The sequence below is a fragment of the Odocoileus virginianus genome, chromosome 31 (genome assembly GCF_023699985.2).
Source record: "Odocoileus virginianus isolate 20LAN1187 ecotype Illinois chromosome 31, Ovbor_1.2, whole genome shotgun sequence".
Taxonomy (NCBI): Eukaryota; Metazoa; Chordata; class Mammalia; order Artiodactyla; family Cervidae; genus Odocoileus; species Odocoileus virginianus.
In genome coordinates this window covers 8391550-8415399 of record NC_069704.1, presented here as the reverse complement: position 1 = coordinate 8415399, position 23850 = coordinate 8391550, and the positions used below count along the sequence as shown (strand labels likewise).

The following is a 23850-nucleotide window of genomic DNA, read 5'->3' as shown; positions in this document are numbered from 1 at the left end:
AAATATTTCTTGTGATTCAGATGAGTCCATTAAAAATTACAGAAGAAACTAGAACGTGAGCTTCATGAGGGCAGAAACTTTGTTTTGTTGCTACAGTGTCCCCAGTACCTGGAATGTTGGTAGGAACTCAGAACAAGTATGTAAGGAGCCAAAAGAAAGAAAGAAAAAGAAGAAAGAAGGAAAATGAATGAATGAATAAATCTACTGTTCCTTGCAGATGGAACAGAACCTTAAACACTGGTGGTTGGGAGACCCTGACAACATCTGTATTTTTGCTTGTAACCAACGTACAACCTTGGGCAAAGGCCCTACCCTCTCTGGATTGTTGATTGGTCTGTCAAATGAAGTGGGCAAGATGAGTGTTTGTGAAGAGGATGGACTTCAGTAATTGCTATGAAAATATTTTGGGAAAAATATTTCGCTTTCATCACTTTCCTTTCTTTGAAGTTTCCCTATAGGAAAATATCCAAGCATGTTTGTTTTTGGACTGTTGTGGACAGCCAGCTTCACACCAGGGTGGACTGTGATGGTGTTGCTGGGTGGTTTATGATGGGTGGGTCATAACCAGATCCAGCACGTGTAAGTGGCAACGACCGGGGTGTATGGAAGCTTGTCCTGGGGGTAGTGGTGTGTGCCTTCTTGATGTGAGCAGAATCCAGAAACCACTGAGGCGGATGGAGACGCAGAGAGAGGAGCTTGGATGTTTACTGCACTGCTCTGGAAGAGCACCTCAGTAAAACTGAAAGTTGAAACTTCAGGCTGTACGGGTCAGATTTTTATTCACAAAAGGGTGGAAAGAAGAAATTAAGAAAGGTGAAAACGTTAGGGCTGAGAGATTGAGAGAAAGCAGGTGAGGAAGTGAGCTTATCAAGAGCTGGTTCACATGTGACCTCTTCTGCTTGTATGACCTTGGACAAGCCATTCAGACAAAAACCAGGTGTTGTTTCCAGCCCTCTGGGGGACTTTTTTGTTTAGCTGCTAAGTTGTGTCCGACTCTTTTATGACCCTGTGGACTGTAGCCCACTAGGCTCCTCTGTCCATGGAATTTCCCAGGCAAGAGTACTGGAATGGTTGCGTTTCCTTCTTCAGGGGATCTTCCCAACCTGGGGATCGAACCTGGATCTCCCGCATTACAGGTAGATTCTTTACTGCTGATCCACCAGGGAGCTCTTAGGGATGAGTATAATGCAGTCTCAGTGCTCACAACCCTGGGAGATGCAGATAGGTAAGGCAGAGATGAGTGATAACTGCAGAACTAGAGTCTGTATCAATACAAGATTCTGTGGAAATAGGACAGCGGGAGGGAATTGAACCTGCTTGAGTGGTTCTGGGAGGGCATTAAAGAAGAGGCAGTATTTGAGATAGGCATGAAGAGAAGAGACCTTTGCCAGGTGAGTAGGGGTAACGATGGGCCAGATGGCACTGTTCTCAAAGGAGAGAGTAACTTCTGAAAGCGTGAAGGCAGGAAGGAGCATGATGTCTTTGGACAGTCAATTGCGATTGGGTACAGCTCCAGCAGAGGATGTGTGGAGAAGAAAGCAGGGCCGGAAGGAGGGCACAGATCCTAAAGATCAGTGAAACCAGGTTCACTGGGACTTCTGTTCCTGTGTACAGAAGCTCCTAGTGATGAGCTATGGAAAAATTGTAGGCAGAGGAGGAACACAGTTACATTTGCATTTCAAAATAATCATTCCCATGCAGAGGATGAGTTGGAGTTAGAGAGGCTGGCGGAAAGGCCGCTGGTGGAAGCCTGTGGCACTTGTCCAGGCTAGAGATGATTACGGCAGAGGCCAGGGAGATGGACTTGCAGGCCTGGGATTCCCCATCTATAAAGTCAAACCAAGTTAAATATTTCTGAACCCAAAGGCAAAAATAAAGTGTAACTATGGTTGAGATTGGAGATACCCTGGGAAATGAGTGTCCTCAGGAGGAATGCCATTTTGTTTACTCCTCCTAATCCTATTGGCTGAGTCGGTGGTGGGGAGGGAATGTCCCAGTTTTCATAACAGCCCTGCCAAAGGGTGAAGAAGCTATGCTGTGAAGCTTGAAGGATGGGAGCCAAGGATGGTATATTTGAATGATTGTAGTAGTGTCTCAGGTTAGGAAGAATCTTGAGAAGCCAACCTGTTGGGTCCTCTCTACATCTGTCTCTCTCACACGCTAAAGACGTTATCTCTTCTTTGTCCTTCCTGTAACGAGAAAACACTTGTCTCCTCAATTGCCTATTCTGTTGCTGAAAAGCCTCAGCGCTGAACATCACTCATCTGTCCCATTTCTACCCCCACTTTGGCCAGAGAATGCAGTATTTTTGAAAGAGACGGGTCTTAAGAATCCTTGCATGAAAATGTTTGCTTAACAAAGGCACCCCTAAAGCAAACCATTGCCTTGATTTGAAATTGATTTTCAGTTTTTTCTCATTCAAGGCCCAGCAGTATTTCCAGCTTCATGTCTGACAGAGACAGAAACACGGTTGAGCTCAAGAAGGATTTTTGTCAAAATAGAGCTCTGGGCGTCAGATAATTCTAATGCCAACTGTGGTTAAGATGGTTCCACCCATGATGAGGAGGGAATACATGTGGGTCAGGAAGGCCACAGCGTACAGGCTAAGAAAGCCAGAATCCATTCTTGGTGTTTGGGATGGTGTACAAGTGTCTTAGATGAGCATGGGAGCTATTAAGAAATAAGGCAGAACCTGCTGCAGTGAGTATGGCCAGAGGGTTGGAAAAACACTGAGGAATGACTCCAAATGCAATGGGCTGCTTTCTGCCCTCTCTCACCCTCGCTTCCCTTATCTTCCTCCTACTCCCAGCCTCTTCTTCCTGGTTTCTTCCATTGTCCCCTGTCTAAATTGGCTGCCTTCTTCCTCCTCCCCACCCAGCTCTTTCTCACTCTGGTTTCTGTCTCATTCCCCACATAGAAGAAATGCCTTACATGTTTAAGATGCTTTGCAGCTCAGAGAATCAGTTGGAATATATGAGCTCATCAACCTCACAGCCACACTTGCAAGTAGGTACTGTCCCCGTTCTGCAGATGATGAAATTGAGGCTGTGGGAGATGAGGTCACTTGCTTAAAGACACATAGCCACGTGGCAGCTGAGGCAGGTGGTGACCCAGGCTTCTTTTCTCCCTCGCCCTGGCTTCACAGATCAAGTCTCTGGTATTCCAGTGTCCTGACTTACACTGGGTTTCCCCGGAACCTAGGAAGTCAATTAATCTCCTCATTCAAAGACCCCAAAGATTGACTACTTTCTCCTGGAGGGAGTTCTAGAGAAAGTCAAATTTGTCTCCTTAAAACATGCCTTGAATTCTGGGGATGTCTTGTTGGTCTTTGAAGTCTTTCGATATTCAGGCCCACTGAATTTGCCCAAACTCCATTCTGGTGGTACGGATACTGTGGGCAGAAGCAGATCAGAATCAGCGTTGTGCTGGAGTCAGTTCACACTGGCCCATTTGTTACATTTTCAGGAATTTTGCAAGCTGATTGTGAAACACAGCCATTATTGAAAACTATATAAACTTATAATCAAATGAATTATAATGAAAATACAGGTAAGGGAATAGTCAAGACACCACTTTTTAATTATTTTACTACATTTTACTGTTACTATGATTACTTTACTCTTTAGGTTATTTGCGTCTGTTGTATCTGAATGGTGAAAATACAATATAATGATATGCATTAATCATCTCTTACCAACTTTGTGCTCCATATCTTCAGCAGTTTGAAATTGGACATGGGGGAAATATTTATACCATGGAAACTGGCAAAAGCTACAAATCAAACCCCCTTTTTCTCCCTTAGAGAACCAGTTATTAAACCTCTAGCCCAGCACTGGCTAGGATAGGTGAATGTGTGTGATAAGTGGCTCTGAAATCCTGAATGCACAGCGTGGTCTTCACCCTGCCAGCAGGAACTTGGGCAGAAGGGTAATGGTGTCTGGAGAGGAATGCAGAAGGATGGAGGCAGTAGACAGTAGGAGGGTGGTCACTCTCTGACGGCCCTTCCTTCTCCTACCTGGGTGGTGATATAACACCAGCAGTGGTATATAACATTTAGCCCCTGCTGTGGGCCAGGTACTGAGAGTCATTTGATGTACCCCATTTTGGTTAACTCTCACAAAGACCCTAAACATCAGTGTTACTGTTTCCATTTTATGGATGGAAACCCGCAGTTTAGGGAAGTGGAATAACTTGCCCAAATTTACCTAGAGAGAAAGAGGTAGGGCCAGGCTTTGAGGCCAGGTCCATATGACCCCTAATCAGTATTTTTTCTGACATGCTGGTGGGAGGAAAGTCGCGGACACCCTATGGACCACCTTGCACATCTGTTCTCACCCCCAGATGAGATGGATGTATATGGACCAGTGACATATCAGGTATCTTGCACTAAAATTAATCACTAACGCCAAATGGAAACCAAAATTGGGGCATCTATTCATCCGTCCAAACAAATTTTCAAGTGCATGTTGAGTCCGAGGCACTATCTTAGGTGCTTGGGATCCAGCAGTGGACAAGACCGGCATGATCCCTGCTTTTGAGGAGTTGGTCAGCCAAGAGTCAGCTTTAGGCCTGGTGACACGCAGGTCTTGCTCTGAGGTTATGATGTTCAGAAAACCGGGTGGCGACTGTGTGCTCTCCCGTAATTACCAGACCTTGCCCAGGTCTGGCAGTATCTGCCTCTAGGGTTATCAGAACTCCCTTTCTCTCCCCTCTTTCAGAAGAAACTGGGTGACCAGTTGTCAGATTCGATACCACTGCCCAATAGGAGAAGTGGCTCTGGACACAGTCCTCAGGTTGTTTCTGCTTCCAGGGCTAGGTGATTGGAGACCAGTGTGTACGTGGTTTCCTCAAATGGTGGTTTCCTGTTTGGGTTTGTGGTTTAAATCCCTATGTTTGGCAGTTAGCTACAGATCAACCACTCACACAGGTAATTCTGTTCTACACCCCGGGGACAGCTTTTGATGTTCGAAGGGAGGTGTATGGTTTATTATGATTTCGTTCTTCTTTGGAGTGAGGAGAGGCACAGCTAGTTGTTGAGGAAATTTTTGTTTTTCTTCTTCAAGGGCAAAGGTCAGACCATTCTAGAGTGCTTTACTGTAGCCACATTGACGTTGCTAATGGGATATTTCCTGAAGCCTATATTTTGGCTCAGACAATAGAACTCTTGTGGTAGGTAGAAGGGATCTATCATTTTGATCTATGCAATGTTGATTTCCTTAGGCTAGCTGGGGTCATTTCCCCTGTCGTGATGGTGGGAGAAACATCTTGCAAAGCCTGGAAACCTACAGAGGAAAGTCCCTCAGGAAGCTCTGAGTGTTGAATGAGTCTGACCACAGCTTCATCCGACTGTGACTGGTTTCCAGTGATCGGGAGATTTGGGCTTTCCGTGGCTGCCTGCTCTTCCCCTCTTACTATTTGTAAAGAGAGGTAAGTATTGATTCTACTTGAAAAGTATGCCCAGAAGATGGCATTCATTCCAGTGGAATGATGAGAGTGGCACTTTGGTACTCGCAAACATCAGGCTGGGAGTCTAGAAACAAAAGAGAGGAAAGCACCCTGCCCAGCTGGTGAGGTGTGAGCCTGGAGAGTCCCCAGCCGGGCGGGGAGGGGCTGCAGAAGCTGTTGTGGTCTCAGCTAACCTGGCTTCCTCCGCAGGCTGCCTTCCTCGCCCTTCTATCAAGGACATGGACTAAATGCTCTTTGATAGACCCCCTCCCCCTGCCCAGTGGGGTCCTGTTTCAGTAATCCAGACAAATGGAGTGGTTTCCCCAAGCTGGAGTCACACACTCAGGGAGGAGCAGTGCTTCTGTCCTCTAGAGTCCTTGACCATTTCATTGCCTTTGATGGCATCCACCCCTTCTCCTCTGATATCCCTGCCCACAACTAGCCGCCTGTAGTTCCGCTGCCAAATAAAACTCTGTATGTCTTGAAAGATGTTTTCCATTAGTCATTTATTTCCCTAGTATGTATGAAAGACCTCGGAAGGGATGATTAGAGCTTCAGAACTGCCTGAGATAATCAGAGAGACCAACAGCTGCAAGATCTTGGAGATCTTGTCTTGCATAAACTGCTGTTATTTAGGTGAACAGCACAATAACAGCACAATAACAGCACAATAACATACCCCTCAAAGAGTTGTTGAGTGGATTTTAAAAGACAGGAATATAAAATATTTAGCCTTGAACCTGGACTTGTCATGGTCTCTCTGATTATCCCATGTGTGATGGATAGTGCTTAGTCGTTCAGTCGTGTCCAACTCTTTGCAACACCCTGGACTGTAGTCCACCAGGCTCCTCTGTCCACGGGGATTCTCCAGGCAAGAATAGTGGAGTGGGTTACCATGCCATCCTCCAGGTATATGATGGATTAGAAGAACAATATTTGAGGAAAGCCTGCTCTGTGCCCAACCCCGAACTTGGCTTTAGAGATACATTGATAAGCATCCCTACTCACAGTCTCTCTGTTCTCCTGGAATTTTGAGTTGAGAAGGAAAGAAAATCAGAGCAGAATAAAGCCAATGGGTAAGAAAGTCTGTCACATCGACTCCATGTGCTCCAGATGTCTCACCTTGTAGAGAGTTCTGTTTCCACCATCTTAACTCTTACCTCAGTGGAAGCTGTTCCAAAGCCTCTTTTCCTCCCTGTGACTTATCTCCCAAGAGTTTCATGTTTCCAACTTTCTAGTAAATGTTTCCTTGGCTTTACCACCTTGACTTTAAACCCACTGTGTCTAGAAGCAAGTTTATTCTCCCTATCCTGACCTTCCCCGTGAGTAGCACTGAGGTTGCCTTGTTTAGCTGTTTAGCTGGGCTCTCTGGGTTATCTTTAGTGCTTTTCTCTCCCTCCTCTCCCCGCCTGTCCCGACACTCCTTCTGGAAGGCACTGATGTTCTCTCATTAGCTGATCAGCTGGGTCTCGACTATCAGGGTCATCATTAGTCTTGCCTATGTCTTGTTCCCTCTGTCCTCTTTATCTCCAAACCTTCCAGGATTCCAAGCCATCCTCCCAACTTTCTTGTAAGCTACAGTGATCTCCCTGCCTCTGATCCCTCATGCATACCCGCCTCCGGTAGATTAATTTTCCCCAAACATGACTTCATAGTATGACTTGACAGTCACCATTTATCGACCACCGATTTTATGCCAGGTACTATGCTAAGCATTTTATGGCCATTTTAAATCCTTCCACCGACTCTTTGATGTCTATATAATTACGTTCACTTAAATAACAGAAGCTTATGGGAAGTGAGCAGTCTAAGATCTTCTCATTAACTGATGAGATATGAATGCATTCTTTTCTCTGATCCCAAAGGCCATGTTATACTAATTAGCCTGTGGATTTTTTTTTTTTTAATGTCTGCTGTCAGCTAAAAAAATATTTGGGGGCTCCCCGTTGCCTAAAAGGTAGGGTTCAAATAGCTAGCCAGTTTCCTTGTTGCCTGTTCTTTGTCACCATTTTTTTCTAGCACGAACTTGTTGCTTGGGCCAGGGCCGGGTCCTGAATTCCCCTTCAGTGCTTCGTTCACTCCAGCCTTTCTATTTTTGGTCATACTGAGAGCTATCTGAAAAGTCAAGAGACTGATAAAGGAACCTAATCTAAGCGCTATTTAGAGAACAGGAAAAATTACTCAATTCTACTTGAATTAGAACGAGAAAAAATCATATGTAAGTTTAGTGAAAATGGAAAATGTTATGAAATAAATTTGTATCCCATGCTGTTAAGTTGTGGCAACATAAGGTCAGTCTTTCTTCTGATGTTCATGAACTAATAAGGCACTTGATGAGTTCCATGAATGAATGAAGGAATTTCAGAGTGGTGAATGAGAAAGCAAAAAGGCAAGACAAGAAAGACAGGGATCTTTGTATTTGTGGAGAACGAATGATGTAGGGATGTTTTATTTACAAGGGTGAGGGCCTTATAGTTTATGCAAAGATTAAAAAACAAAAATACAGAATTTATATGTTATATTAATGGTAAAAATTTAACAAGCTTAAACTTGTACTGCAAAAAATATATTGGAATACATTTGTGCTATTTGTAAGATGAAACAGACTTCATATGCCCAAATATAACCTGATGTAGTCATTTAGAATGATAAACAAATAAATCTAACCATATTCAATCATTTTCCTTGGGTTCTGCCTTCCTAGAATGTGGGTGAAAATTAAACATATGGTTTTATTGAAAAATAGAATTAGTTTGATTATGCTTTGAGTATCACAGTTATGCACCAGAAGACAAAGAAAACAAAATCTTCCAGTATTCTGAAAATGGAACTTGTTGTCTTGGATTCCATTTGAGGTGTGAGTATGATTTGTGGATCAGCTTATAGTCCTGAAGCAGAAGTATAGATGATACACTCTGAAGAACTGAGTTTGATGACTCCAAAAAAATGGCTCTATTGATGACAAAGACAGTGATGTTGAAGATGAACATGAAGATTTTGATTAAAGTTATTATAATATACGTGAGAATGGGGGATTTTTATTGATATTTTGTCAGGGATTGTAAGCTTCTTCCTATATATGGACTTGCTTTATGGTTGGTCATATATGGCACTCACTGAGTTCCCTAGAAAGCATGCTTTTTGGTTATTGGCACAAGTTAAAAGTTGTAAGATGAGTGCCATCTTTAATCCTGATAGTACTGGTCTGTGATAAAAACCACAATTGAAATTAAGGTCAAAATGTCTTTTAGGAATCTTGAGACCTACCATGAATCTGAGGTCCTTCGCGTTGGGACCTTGATGTGATTTTTCTGAGAGAAGATGAACCATAGGAAAGGCTTAGGTGAGGAGATCATAGGGAATTTCAAATATTTAAAGTTCTAGATCAGTCTTTTCCTCCCAGGCCTAAAATATCTAAGAAACTCTCCTTCTCATATCATATGTCTAGAAATTCAGCTCCTTAGTCCTGCCTCCATCCATCCCGGCCTTTCTCAACTGGGAGCCTCATCTGTGTCACAAACACAGAACATGATCTGAGTAACCATTTTTTCATTTCTTCCAAGGGTGGTTTGTAACTAGTACAATTCTGGGTGCGTAAGAGAGAAATAAGAGAATACCACAAGGCCTTTGTTCTATCTCTTGGGGTGTCTTTCTTTCCCGGGATACCTAGGTATGAAGACTCATCTCCTCATTAGATGAGAGAAACTATTGTTGCACACTTACTAGGGGCTAGGACTGTGCGGGACGTTTGGCTTACTTCTCATTTACTCTTTCTAACAAGGCCGTGGCCTGTGTATCATTATTTGCATTTTATGGCTAAGGATATTGGAGCTCAGAGAAGGTAATTACTTGGTGTTGATAATGGTTATTTAGAAAACTAGAATTTGATCCCACGTCATCTGAACTCCGAAGACCTTGCTTTTAATGCCTGCTCTCCATTGTATGTAACTTGGTATCAATTAGATTTCATCCCTTTGGATGATGAAAAATTTCGTAAGACTAAAGTTTATAAGAATCATGAGCAATCTTCTCCGTCTGTTGTTTGGACTTTGTTTCCTTTCTCATAAGTCTTAACATGAGTCCATTCTTACCTGAGTCTATCTGGATGTTTCCTGAAAATATGCGTTAAATTGATAGGATACCTACCATGAACCTGGTGCTGTTCTGGGTAGCTGTGTAAGAAGAAAATTAGAAACTAACCCAAGAATTCCTCCTGGGGATTAGTAGCACCTGGGGTTGTGAGTGAGCCCTCCCTAAAGGGGTCCGGGTGCTGCTGCTGTTGTTCAGTTGCTAAGTCGCGTCTGACTCTTTGTGACCCGATGGACTGCAGCACACCAGGCTCCTCTGTCCTCCATTGTCCCCAGGAGTTTGCTCAGATTCATGTCTTTTGAGTCGGTGATGCGCTCTAACCATCTCATCCTCTGCTGCCCCCTTCTCCTTTTGCCTGAAATCTTTCCCAGCATCAGGGTCTTTTCCAGTGAGTCGGCTCTTCGCTTTGAGGTTAAGGGGTCTAGTTAGAGAAAAGGAAAAAGAAGGAGCTGAAAGAGTCAGCGTGAAAAACCAGCAGGAGTTTGGGTACAGAGGGTGAGGAGAGAAGAGAGGCAGGGAAGCAGCTGCCGAGGAACTTTTTGAAGCCCGGGGTTGCCTACCATGGAATTTTAACATGCTTGGGCTATTGTCGTGCAGCACCATCTTCGCTCTTGTCATCTCTGTAAACCTCTTGCAGAGTCCGCTGCAAGTGTCAAGGTCCTGTGAGCTCATGGACGGCAAGTGAGGAAATGACTCAATCCCAGACCTGCACCGACTTTTAAGGAAGTGAGGGAGTGGCTCCAATAAGCAGGATAAAGGTGTGAATGAACTGATTCTGTTGGTAGGAGCTGGGGCTCAGAGGGTTCATGAAAATGTCACTTCCCTGGGAATGTCAGAAAACTCGAGGAGGTGCCCAAGCTTTCCTCAAGATGAGTGATGGGAGATTCAAGGCAATCTCAGCCAGGTCTTAAGAGGCACAGTGTCTATAGCTCTGAACATATTTGCCTTATTCGGTGAACAATGAGGTATAGTCTCTGTCCTCAAGAAACTTGCAGTCTGGGCAGAAAGGCAGTTATTAGTACGTAGAGGTTGTTTGAAGATCAAATCATGTCTCACGCTTCAGGGGAAGTTTGGGATACTGAGTTCTATGAGTTCAGAGGAAGAGTGCAAGGATAGGTTGTGCCAGGGCCAAGCGTGGCTTCTTGGAGGTGATGACGAGAAGCTCAAAGTAGGGTTAGAGATTGTCCAGGGGAAAAAGAGTGGAAAGGACTTCCTGGGTAGATTCTGAAAATTCTACTGCTGCTGCTACTACCACAACCACCAGTTAACATTTATTGAGTATCTACTATATGTACCAGATACTCTTAGCAATTTAGATCTACCTAAATTTGAGCCTCACGACTCTTACGAGATACATACTGTTGTTGTCAGTATTTTACACATGAAGGAGCTGGTCAGGTGACTTGCCAGGGTCACACAGCCAAGTAAGTGGTGGTGAGTGGTACCCAGACAGTCTGACACTAGAACCTGATAAGCTTAATCACTATTTGAGAGTGACTCCCCATACTGGTAGGGAAATTTAGGTAGTTTGGTATTATTGAGTATGAGGATAAATGCCAGAAGTGGTTAGAGATGAATCCAGGATTGGTAACTAAAGGCCTTGTCATGGGATCCCATTGCTGTCTTCTTCTGGGGGAAGGAGTTCCTGGGATTTCCCTTTATCTCTCTTTGCTACAAAGGAATCTCTTTCCAGTTGAAATGGACCAATATTTGCATGTTAGTTGCTGTTGCATCAGCTGTGTCTTGCCACAAAAATTTTATGTGACAACCAACCACAAAATATTTATTTAGCTCAGGAGTCAGTACGATTCAGATGATCTGGGTTGGACTTGACCCTGGCTGGGTTTGCTCAGGCGTTTGTGGACTGCGGTGAGTCAGTTCTTCTGTAGCTCTGCTGGTCTTGGGGGCGCGTGCTCACATGTCTGGGAGTAGGCTGACTGCTGGCTGATCTGGGCTGGTGTGCCTCTGCTCTGCTCCACGTGACTCTCAGCCTCCAGCAGCCATCTAGCTCAGGCCAGGTCACATGGCAGGGGCAGAAATAAAAGAAGCAAGTTGAAATGCTCAAACCCTTTTTCAAGTCTCCGATTGCTTCCTGTTTGCTTAACATCTCATTAGCCAAAGCATGTCAATAGGCCAGCCCAGATTCAAGGAGTGGAGAAATAAACTAAGAAGCTCATGACAAAGGGCATGATTCATGAGCAAGAGAAAAGTCGGATCGTTAATCCAATCAGCCTACCATCTGTACTCACCTGCTCTCAGTCTGTTTCTGCCAACCGTTTATGGGATCACTTGGAGGAGTTGCTTGAGGGCTGTGCTTATTAAAACAGGGAAGGAAAAGAAGAGAGAGAAGCAAAACAGGACAGCAATCATTTTGGAATGGGAAGAAAAAGAAGACATAGAAAAGTGTTATAATTCTACATTGAGTTTCTTTAAAAAAAAAAACTTATTTTAGAAATTTTAGAATAGCTTTAGATTTACAGAAAAATTATGAAATACAGAGCGTTCCCATATACCTATAACCAATCTTCCCCTCTTACTAACATTTTATATTAGTATGATACGTTTGCCATAATTAATGAACCATTGTTGGTGTAAGATTATTAACAAAGTTTCATATTTTATTCATATTTCCTCAGTTTTTACCTGATGCTTTTTTTTTCTGTTCCAGGATCTTATCCAGGGCATTACATTACATTTTAGTCATCATATCTCCTCAGACTCCTCTTGGCTGTGACTGTTTTGCAGACTTTTCTTGTTTTTGATGATGCTGGCAGTTTTGTGGTGAATTGGTCAGGTGTTTTATAGAGTACCCTTCACTGGACTTTGATATTTTTCTTATGATTAGGCTAGAGTCATAGGTTTTGAGGAGGAAAACCACAGAGATGGTGTCACTTTCACCACATCATGTCAAGGACTCATGCTTTCAACATAACTTATCACTGTTGATATTAACCTGCATCGAGTTTGAAAAATGACTCATATGTAGTAATTTATTTTTAGTTACATAAACTAAAGAAGAACAAACTTACAAATGTTTTTTCCTAATTCCAAGAGAACTTGGGCCATTTAAACTACCATTTGGATTAAATATGACGAGATGGATGAGATCTTAAGTCAGTGGGTTAACTGTTATAAGCATGGCGTGTGAGTGCGTGCGTGCTAAGTTGCTTCAGTTGTGTCCAGCTCTTTGCGACTTTATGAACTGTAGCCTGCCAGGCTCCTCTGTCCATGGGATTCTCCAGGCAAGAATCCTGGAGTGGGTTGCCATGCTCTTCTCCAGGGGATCTTTCCAACACAGGGACTAAACCTAGGTCTTCTACACTGTAGGCAGATTCTTTACCATCTGAGCCACCAGGGAAACCCTGTAAGCATGTTAAATAAGTTTAATTTCTCATGACAAATACAAGGTGAGTAAATGCAATTCCCCAAAGCAAACAAAGAAAGCATCTTAATGTCAAGGTAATAATTATATCATCATGAACCATTGCAGTTGAAGGAGTATCTCATATGTGAGATATATTAAATATGCATATATATATATATATGAGGATATCTCATATTTCCTGGAAATAAACTCCTTTTCATGATTATTGAATATATAATAGCAGTGTTAATTTTCAGTAAGTTCTTTCTTCCTCTTGACTATTGCTCTCCACCTTCCCCCATGCAGGTTTCTTCTAGTCTTTGGAAAGATGATATTGTCTATCCCAGAGTGATTCATTTGCAGAAGAATTCCCGGGAAGAATTTCTTTGTATTCTTTCAGGATTCTTCATTTCCTACCATAAAAGCATGGGACCTCTGGTTTCAGTGACAACTCAACTAAAGTGGAAAAAAGATATTGGGACACATAATTCTTTGTTTCCATAGTCTAGGGGCACAAACAAGAAGAAGCAGGCAGAGGGTGCATTCACTTATTTAAGTAACCTTTATTAAACACCTGTTATGTGCCTGACTCTTACCCAAGGTTGATGAGATGGTCACTGCCTTGAAGGAGTTCCGTTGTGATACAGAAATGATGACAAACCCGTATGGACGGTGTGATAGGAAAGAAGTCCCATGTTGGGGGCTGTGGGCATGGCTCAGGGAAAATTTCTCAGAGTGCTGGACCTGCGGGATACCTGAAGGAGAAGTAGGATTAGGGGAAAGAGGCATTTATGTGTGTGCATGTAAATAAAGACTATTTTGGTGGAGGGAAAATCATATCTATGAAACCTAGAGATAAGTATGGTTGTGGCATGCCCTGAGAGGGTCAAGAATAATTTAATCTGAGAGTTTGGTTTAGAAGCATTTCGTGGATACAGAACTGTCGAGCTGGTCTTACATGGTGGGTGGGAGTCAGCAGCCAAACAAGGGGGTGGGAGGCCAGGACTGTCTGAACAGGGACCACAGCTTCAGCAAAGGCACAGAAAACATGAAATGCCTGGTGCCTTCAGGTAAACTACAGCAGCTCAGCCAGACCAGAAAATAGATGAGAGAGAGGAGGGTACAGAGAGGGGAGGGCACCAAGAGTGGGCCGGTGGGAAGGTGACGAGGGTCTCAGGTCTGCCACTCAGTAGTTTTGAGCTCTTGGATGAATTATTTGAGATCTCTGAGCCTCAGTTTTTTTTCTGCCTTAAATTAGGGACATCAGACAACAACAGCTATGGACCCTGCTCCACAGCATCATTGAGAGCCTGAAATGAGGTCAGTGGGCAGACAGTCTAGTACACTGTTTGACACCTAGGGAGAGGTCAGAAAGAGGCAGATTTGATTGTCGTTCATTACCTTTAAATTGTTTTTTTTTTTTCCATTTATTTTTATTAGTTGGAGGCTAATTACTTTACAATATTGTAGTGGTTTTTGCCATACATTGACATGAATCAGCCATGGATTTACTTGTGTTCCCCATCCTGATCCCCCCTCCCACCTCCCTCCGCATCCCATCCCTCTGGGTCTTCCCAGTGCACCAGCCCCGAGCACTTGTCTCATGCATCCAACCTGGGCTGGTGATCTGTTTCACACTTGATAGTATACTTGTTTCAATGCTATTCTCTCAGATCATCCCACCCTCGCCTTCTCCCACAGAGTCCAAAAGTCTATTCTATACATCTGTGTCTCTTTTTCTGTCCTTTAAATTGTTAATGCACTGGTCAGTAGCCACTGTTTGCTGCAGGGAGTAGAGGTTTCCTGAACTTCCCTGGGAGAAAGCCTTGGCTCCGCAGGGTGCCTTGAATGGTCCTGGTAGTCAAGGGCTAGGCATAGAGGTGAAGGGAGATTATTCTCTAGGTTTTGGTCACAGGGTCAGGCATGTGTCCTTGAAGGCTACTCTCAGTTCTTATTCCAATTTTCATCCCCTTTCTTCAGGTTTTTTTCCCCCTAAAATACAAATGTGCATACTGGAAATGATGGTGGTAAGAGTGAGCATTAGGCAGTTTTTTTTTTTTTTTTTTCATTTATTAAAGTACTGCTCTGCTAAAAATTCTAGTTGTGGTTTTCAGCTTTTCAGTTAAATTAGCTGACTCTGGGTATGTAGAATGTTTAACAAGACAGAAAAATTTGTGTCTTTAACTAAGAAAGAATCTGGAGAGAGAACCTGCTTGCAATGGACTGAATGTTTGCTTGTGTACCTCCAAAATTCTGATGTTGAAATCCTAACCTCCAATGTGACAGCATCAGCATTTGGGAGGTGATTAGGTCATGATTGTGGAAGGACCCTTATAAAAGGACCCTGAAGAGCTGGTGCCCTCTTTCTGCCATGGGAGGATGCAGTAATTCTGCAACCCAGAGGAGGATTCTCCTCAGAAGTCGACTGCTGGCACCCTGATCTTGGACTTGCGCTGTCAAAATGTGAGAAATGAGTAACTGCTGGTTATAAGTCATTCGGTCTGTGGTGGTTTGTCACAGAAGCCCAGATGGACTAAGACACGGCCTGTCCGTGGCCAGTGCCCATGGAGAGTCAGACCACTGAGGCCCCCATGGCGCTCCTCTGAAGGTGTTTGGGGTTATCAGCTCAGGGCCTTAGGGTGAGATCCCTGGGTATGGAGTTAGTTATAATCTCCTACATACAAACATGAATAGGATAGCAGGAACTCACGAAAACTTCATTATTTCTCTGTATCAATTAAGAAAAATGCCTAACCAAATTTTGACCAAATCAGCTTTTCTGGCTATTTCTTTACAGTCAGTGTACTCTTGGATATTTATTAGAAAAAAACAAAACAAAACTAATTTGAACAGATGTTTGTACCCACCTTGCTCACTGCAATGTGATTTACAGTGGTAAAGATATGGAAATGATCTAAGTATCCGCTAATGGATGAACGATACAGAAAATGTGATATATAAAGAACTGAATTAGTAAAAAAGAAAAACAGAGTAGGCTGAGAAAAACCCACCTGAATAACTGTTTTATCTTAGTTTTTTAGAATACTTTAAAGAGAATGGTCTTGATACATTTTCACTCTTTGTGTTAATAATATCTTAGTAAAGATTTCATTACAAACTTTATTGTTAAAAAAATCATTTCAAAATTAACTGTTTATTATAACTATTTCAGAATTTATCAGTAAGACACAAAGTACAGCCTCCTACAATTTTGCCATAATTTTATAATATTTTGATATATACCTTTATAGTTTCATCAAATATGTATATAATTCTAAATATTATGCATGTTCTATAACCTTTAATCACTTTTTATATCACGAAAATGTTTCTTTCTATTAAATATTTTTGTTGTAGTAGCTGCATGATACTGTTCTAGAGATGAATCACACTTTGCTTAATGGTTTGCCTGGAAGCAGGCCATTTAGATGGCTTCTGTTTTTTTCTTTGCTATTATGACTAGTGCCATAATGAGCATTCTTGCAGTTAAATATTTGTGCAAATTTATGTTTTACTTTCCTGCTTTAGGTTACATTCTCAGAAATAAAATTCTGGAGTCAAAGAGTGTGTGTTTAAGACTTTTGACACATATTGCCTCTTTGCAGTTGAGGATGTTATACTATTGAAGTGACCCCTCCCAGCACTAGGCGTTGCCATTAGTTTTAATACTTGGCAATTAAGCAAGTAGAGAATGATATCTTATTTGAAGATGCATTTCTTTGATAATTGATGAGGTTCAGCATCCTGTTTGTTAATTGATCATTTATTTTTCTTCTTTCATGAATTACCTATAATGACCTTCATCTATTTTCCAACTTCTGGGTTCATCTTTTTTTCCCCCTAGAAGCAGTGATAATACTAATATTTTATTGAGGTCCACTGTTCGCTAAATGTCTGGCATCAATTATCTCATCTAATTCACAGTTACTCTGTGAGGAAGTAAGAGACATTTTTCCTCCTGACATCAAACGTGTGATGTTTTTTCCAAGATCCCATTTCTACCTCTGACACCAACTAGGTGTCAGTTCTGACACTAGCTACCCAGAGTTAGCATCAGTCACAGGTTTAAGGGCTCAGTCTCACAAGACTGCCTTCAGTTCAGATGCTAATTGCAAGTATCAGGTGACTGAGAGGCTGGCTGTAAATTGGGGTTCCCACAACCCCATTCTCAGGTTTGATGGGTCACCAAAATGGCTCACAGCTCAGAATAGCACTGTGCTTACTGTTACAGGTCTATTATGAAAGATATAAGTGAACAGCCAGATGAAAAGGTCCAAAGAGTGAAGTCCAGAAGGGTCTTGAGTGCAGGAGCCTCTGTTCCCATGGACAGACCTTGTGTTTACCAACTCTGCATCTCTCGAAACTCTGTGGTTTGGGAGTTTTTATGGAGACTTCATTCATTAATCACTGAGCATGGTATATTAAATCACTGGCCGTTGGTGATTAAGTTAGTCTCCATCCTCATTCTGCATAGAGATTGGGGGACAGGACTGAAAGTTACAAATCTCTAATCAAGTGTTGGTCTTTCTAGTGACCATCCCCACCCTCCCTGAGGGGCCCACCAAGAGCCACCTCATTAGAACAACTCATGCTTCTCTCACCCTTATCACTCAGGGCTTAAGGAGCTGTGTACCAGGACCTGGGGACAAAGATCAGATATTTTACTTGTTGTACTCTAAGCGGTATTATCCTCATTTTGCAGAGAAAGACACTGAGGCAAAGAGAGAACATGGCCTAAGTCTTGCATTTGGCAAGAGGGAGTCTTGGAGCTGATTTGATTTGTCTGTCTGCAAAGCCCATTTCTAAACAAAAGACTGCACGGCATCATTAATATTTATTAGTTCATGAAATAAATATAGTAGCCTATTATGTGATAGATGTTGCAAATACATGTTCTTTCTGGAATATTATTTGTCTTTCAGTTTTTGACTATGGAAGTTAACATTTTTGCATTATGATTTTATTATTTGAAAAGCTCATCTAGGGACTTCTCTGGTATCCAGTGGTTAAGAAACCAGCTTCCATTGCAGGGGATGTGGGCTCAATCCCTGATCTGAAAAGATTTCACATGCTGTGGAGCAACTAAGCCTGTGTGCCGCAGTTGCGGAAGTCCACACTCCTTGGAGCCCGCGCTCTGAAACCAGAGGAGCCACCGCAGAGAGAAGCCCAGCCGCCCCAACTACAGAGTCGCCCCCGCTCGCTGCAACTAGAGAAGAGCCCGCGCAGCAGCAGAGGCCAGCACAGACAGAAATAAAACAGATGCAAGAAAAGTCAAACATTAATTAAAAACGTTATCTTTAAAAAAAGAGAGAGGAACTAACCTACAGGCATAAAAGCAGCATAGTGCCAAGTTAGTCACCTTCCTACTCTTGGTTCCTAGGCTTCAGTTTTCCGCTCCAAGAGTTAAAAAAAAATTATAGCTGAATCCATTCATTTTTTTTTTTTCATATTGTGACTTCTACCTTAAGTGCTCTATAGAAAGCGTATCACTACTACAAGATGTTATGAACATTCATGTATGTTTTCCTTACAACTTTTATAGTTTTTTAAGATCTAAAGATTTAAATCCATGGAATTTATTTTTACTTTATGGCATAAAATTTTTTCTCTGTAGTTCACTTACATTTGAATTTTAAATTTCAAGGGAAGACAGGGCATATTTCAAGTCCAATTTCAGAATCCAAGAACATGAATTATGCAATAATAAAAAGAGAAGATTCCTCATCTGGAGGGAATAGTGAGGATAACACAAGAAGAACTGCTTCTGTGAGAGAAAGTGAATGTGCTCACCATCTCACCAGTGGAATCCACAACTTTTAACAGAACCGGTTTGAACACATTTACTGATGAAAGAGGAACTCACAGGGCCACTCCCAGCAGACTCTCCCAGTTGGATTTCAGCCACCATATTTTGCTGCAATCCCCAGGAAGGAATGAAGGAAGGGATTCTCTGCATACTAAGTTTGGGGACTTTCTCAATTTTCCTGGGTGGAGATCCATCCTCTCTCATGGTTAGTGCAGCCAGGGCCTTTGGCAAATAGCCAGTCCTGTGACCCATGATGGCAGATCTTGGCTCCTGAACCTTATTTGGCTGAACCAATGCCAAATGGAAACTGGACTTTGGGAGCCACAGTCCTGGGGGAAAGTGGTGAGTTAGATGGAGTCTAGTCGGGGGAAGTCCAAAACCTGTTCCACTTTCCATTTCCTTACTGGTGAACATACTCAAATTCAACAGGATCTCTGAGATCCTTCCCAACTTGAAGTTTATGATCCTTCTGGGCATGTCCCATTATCACCCTCACTTATTCAGTCATTCATCAAATATTTATTAAGCACCTACTGTGTAGATACAAATTATTGTCATAGCTAACCAAAATGAAATGTATTAAAAGCTCTTCAAGAAAATAAGGCTCTCTATAAAACTCGTGTACATAATAAGACTTAAAAAAATCTTATGTAACAAGATGTCCCAAGATAGGAAGATTTCAAAATAGGTTAATTCAGCTGCCAAATGACATCAGATACCAGCTGCTTTCTGCCTTTCCTCTGTTCCACTTTCAGTGTGTTGGTTGGGTCCCCTCATTTTCTCAATATAGCTGAAGCAGCTCATTGTATCCTCATGTATCTAGGGGTACATAGAGTGAGTATTGAAATGCCTTGAGCTTTCTTTTCAAGATTTAAGAAATTGTTCCTAAAGCCTTTCTCAATATGTTTGTGTCAAATATCATTAGCCAGAATGGGAACATGTGTCCCTTCCAAGTCAGTCACTGATAAGAATGGAAGCTCATACTAATCCAAGTTCTTCCTTACTGGGATAGGGTGGGACTGGGATCTAGAAAAATGAAGCCAGTCAGAAGAGTCTGGATAACTCAACAAATCCAGAGTTCTGTTAGCAAGGAAAAATGCTGTTGGGTAGACAACCAAGTGCCTGCCTCACCAATATTTGTATTTTTTTTTTTTTTGCCAATCTTAGATGCAAAATGTGATGTCTCATATTTTTGTTTATGTTTGCTTGGGTTCAGTTGGGTATTTCTTCCATATTTCTTGGCCATTTAAAATTTATCTTTTATAATTTTCTTGTCTATATTCATGGCCTATTTTTCTCCTGGTATATTCATTTTTCTTATCAGTTTGTAAGAGTTCTTTGTTTATTACTTTTCTAGTGGGACTGTTATTTCCTTCCCCATTCCTCTGCTCTGGATCAGGCAGTCCTGAGTTCTTTCTTTTCCTTCAGTCCCATATACTTTCCAAATTTGCCTTTTTGGAGCTGTTTCCAAAATTCTTTCCTTTATAACAGACACGTCCCTGGTCTAGTACAGAATAGTTTCACACCAACATCTCATTAGTCCCCAGTCTACTGTATTTGTCTTTTAGAATAAATGTGGCATCCTCTTTTCCTCTTCCAATCGCAGATGCCCCAACCACGACTCTCTTTGGACTGTTGCCGTGGCCTCACACTTGTCTTCCTCTCCTCCAGGGCCTGCTTTTTCATCCACCCCCCAGTATATTCGTGACAAAACACTAAGGTGTGGATGACACAGCTTTACAGCTTTCGTGACTAAGGCTGACCTCTCTCTTGCGCAGTGATGTCTAGACTTCTAAGCCTAGCATGCAAGATGTGCTCTGTTCAGTTCCAAACATCCTTTTTCACTGTTGCCTTATGCTCCTATTATATCAGTCTACTGTGCCTAATCTTGCTTTCTGCCAGGTCCGTTTCCTTTTCTCTCATGTCCTTATGGTGAAATCTCACCCATTTCTTAACACTCACCTCAGAGCCACCACCTTAGCAAAGTCCTCCCAGATTCCTCAAGTCAGAATGACTTTCTCTTTCCTCTTTTGTAAGCATTTTTACTCCCTGTGTTTGAGTGTTCAGGATGCCTTACCTGTATCACTCACTGATCCCATGCATGTGGGGCTCTCCACAGCCCTCATCACCTCCTAGAGTTTATGTGGGGGGATGCTCAGTGTGAGCTTGCTGAATCTGTTAGTGCTCGATAAATACCTGACCATAACAATTCCTCTTGGTGTGCAGTTAACCTGTGGGTCAACTTAAATTTGATTGCCATTTAGCGCTTGCTAGAGCAAGGCTGATGACCACTATATGCAAAAATGCTTTTGGGAAAGGAGGTGTTTTCCACAGTCTCTTTGTAGTATGGATTTTCAAGCCTCAGTTTTGATTTGTTGGCAGATGGACTCCATCATGGTACTTCAATCAGTCAACCCTTTTAGCTATTTTAAGTGAATTCAGCCTTGAAATGGCAACTACAAACAAATCTTTATGTCATGCTAAATTATGGGGAATGAAATCAATTGTAGAAATTTACTTTTCTAGTTCTGCTTAAGAAACTTTAAAAGATATATAATAGCCAGTAGTTATTGACAATTTGTTACACATCATGCACTATTTTAAGTACTCTAGGTATATGAGTTAATTTAATCCTTATCACACCTTTAAGAGATAGGTGCAATGATCATTTTCATCTTAGATATGGGAAACTGAGGCCAGAGAGTTTAAGTAACTTGCTTTAAGTCACAAAGCTAGTAAGTAGAGGAACCAGGATTTAAATCCAAGCAGTTGAATTTCTGAACTTGCACAGTGAAATGAACTCTGAGTTGTAGTTTTACTGACCACCAAGGAGATAAGTAGTCATATCAAAACCACTCAATGTAAATTACTTTTTTTGCAACCTTATGTTTTCAGAGACAGGAGGACAAAGAGGAGAAGAGTTGGGTGGGGAAACTTTTTGGCTATGTCTCCAGTTGTAAGAATTAAAAGCTTTATTCATCTGCCATCTCACATTACTCTTGGTTTTCTTGCTAGAACTCCTGATGATCTGGAAGGCCCAGTTGAGGATGCAGAGAGATGATGGGAGGTAAGTTAGACGGAACATTACAGAAACTGCAGTTTTATGCTGCTGTGATTAATTTTCTGCTTTGTGAAGATAAGCTTTTTGTAAATTTTAACAACTATGATATTTTAATCATTTAATGAGAATGTGCCTTCCAATTTCTCTACCAATGGCATCCTAGAATAAAAGGATTTATCCTAATGGGATAAAACTTTATATGTATTTAGAAAAAAGAAAAATAAATCCTTTGGTTAATTTTCCCTACTGTGTGCAGAACATGTATTATGAAATGCGCTCAGCAGTGGTACTCAAAGTGTGGTCTGGAAATCTCTAGGGGTTCCTTGGACACTTTTAAGGAGTCCATGAGGCCAAGACTATTTTCATAGTGATACTGAGACATTACGGAACTTTTCCACTCTTATCCTCTCACAAGTGCACAGTGGAGTTTTCCAGAGGCAGCAAGTTGAATGCAGAAGCAGCCCTGAAAACCTGTTGACTTTTATTAAGCGAAACATTAAAGAGGTTTCCAAAATGAAAAAAACAAAAACCAAAATAGTACCACTTTTTTTTTTCAAAACAGTACCACTTTTCACATTAAGTTATTTTTGTTTCTGATCTTTGACCCCGTGGACTATATAGTCCATGGAATTCTCCAAGCCAGAATACTGGAGTGGGCAGCCTGTCCCTTCTCCAGGAGATCTTCCCAACCCAGGAATTGAACTGGGGTCTCTTGCTTTGCAGGTGGATTCTTTACCAACTGAGCTACCAGGGAAGCCCTTTTGAAAAATACTTTCATAAAAATATGTTGTTTGTGTTAACCCATTACAATGTAATGAGTTTATTACTGTTGTTTTAAAATAAGTATTCTCAATTGATCAGTTTTAATTCATAATTGGCCACCTGATGCGAAGAGCTGACTCATTTGAAAACACCCTGATGCTGGGAAAGATTGAGGGCAGGAGGAAAAGGGGATGACAGAGGATGAGATGGTTGGATGGCATCACCGACTCAATGGACATGAGTTTGGGTAAACTCCAGGAGTTGGTGATGGACCTGGAGGCCTGGTGTGCTGCGGCCCATGGGGTCGCAAAGAGTCGGACACGACTGAACTGAACTGAACTGAATTCATAATATAGTCCATATCAGTAGGTATGACCCATGTAAGCAAAAGCTCTTTAAGATTCTCAATCGATTTAGGAGTGAAAGAGGATTCTGAGACCATAAAGTGTGAGAACATGGGTATAGACTAGAACAGACCTAAGTCACGTTATATTTAGGTTAGACTCTTAGATCATGATTTCAATTCTGTATTTGCTGAATATTTATTTAATGCTTGAAGTATGTTCATTTAGTTACTCACAGATTCCATGGCTATTTTTTCAGTGATTGCTGTGTGCTGGTGCTGTGTGGAGCATTGAGGGTACAGTGGGGAGCAAGACAGCCTCCCCTCCCTGAGCTTAACCTTGACATTCATTCATGCAGCTTTCCCTTTATCAGTGATACCCAGGGTCTACTCTAGTTTTAGCAGAGCCCCCAAAGGATTTATAATCTAGGGAAGCAAGACACTTGTGTGGAACGCTTAAGCAAATCAGGATGAATGAATATAGTTACATCATCATTAGCAGCTCTCATGATGTAGGAGCTCAGAGAAGGGAGAAATCAGTGTGGATTGGTATGATAAGGAATTCTGGGACTGGACTTCAACCCAGAAGGACAGTCAGGCTTAAGAGAGCTCAGTTTGAGAGGGAGGGGCCAGGCTGGGTGGGGGGAATAAATGAGCAGATTTGTGAAGGTGAATCACTGTCACTGTCTAGCATGTAGGGAAGGGAAGAGGCCTGCATAATGGAAGAGTCTTATGGAGGGGAACTTCTGGGTTTTCTTCTAAGGTTGATGGAAACTTCCTTATGTCTTCTAAGTTTCTGGTCATCTGCTGTGGTGGGTCTCCTGGGTGTGATTACAAATCTATGCCATCATTCAGTTCAGTTCAGCTCAGTCACTCAGTCATGTCCGACTCTTTGCAACCCCATGAACTGTAGCTCGCCAGGCCTCCCTATACATCACCAACTCCTGGAGTTTACCCAAACTCATGTCCATTGAGTCAGT

At 42.1% G+C, this 23850-nt stretch overlaps 1 long non-coding RNA gene across 1 annotated transcript in view; it reads left to right on the top strand.

The window, feature by feature from the left end:
- LOC139032395 (uncharacterized) overlaps positions 1-21893 on the top strand; it is a 38668-nt gene extending 16775 nt beyond the window's left edge. Inside the window, exons 3-4 of the long non-coding RNA XR_011484917.1 lie at positions 5221-5427; positions 21720-21893. This is a non-coding gene — a long non-coding RNA (uncharacterized lncRNA). The remainder of the gene's footprint in view (positions 1-5220; positions 5428-21719) is intronic.
- Positions 21894-23850: the final 1957 nt, after the last annotated feature.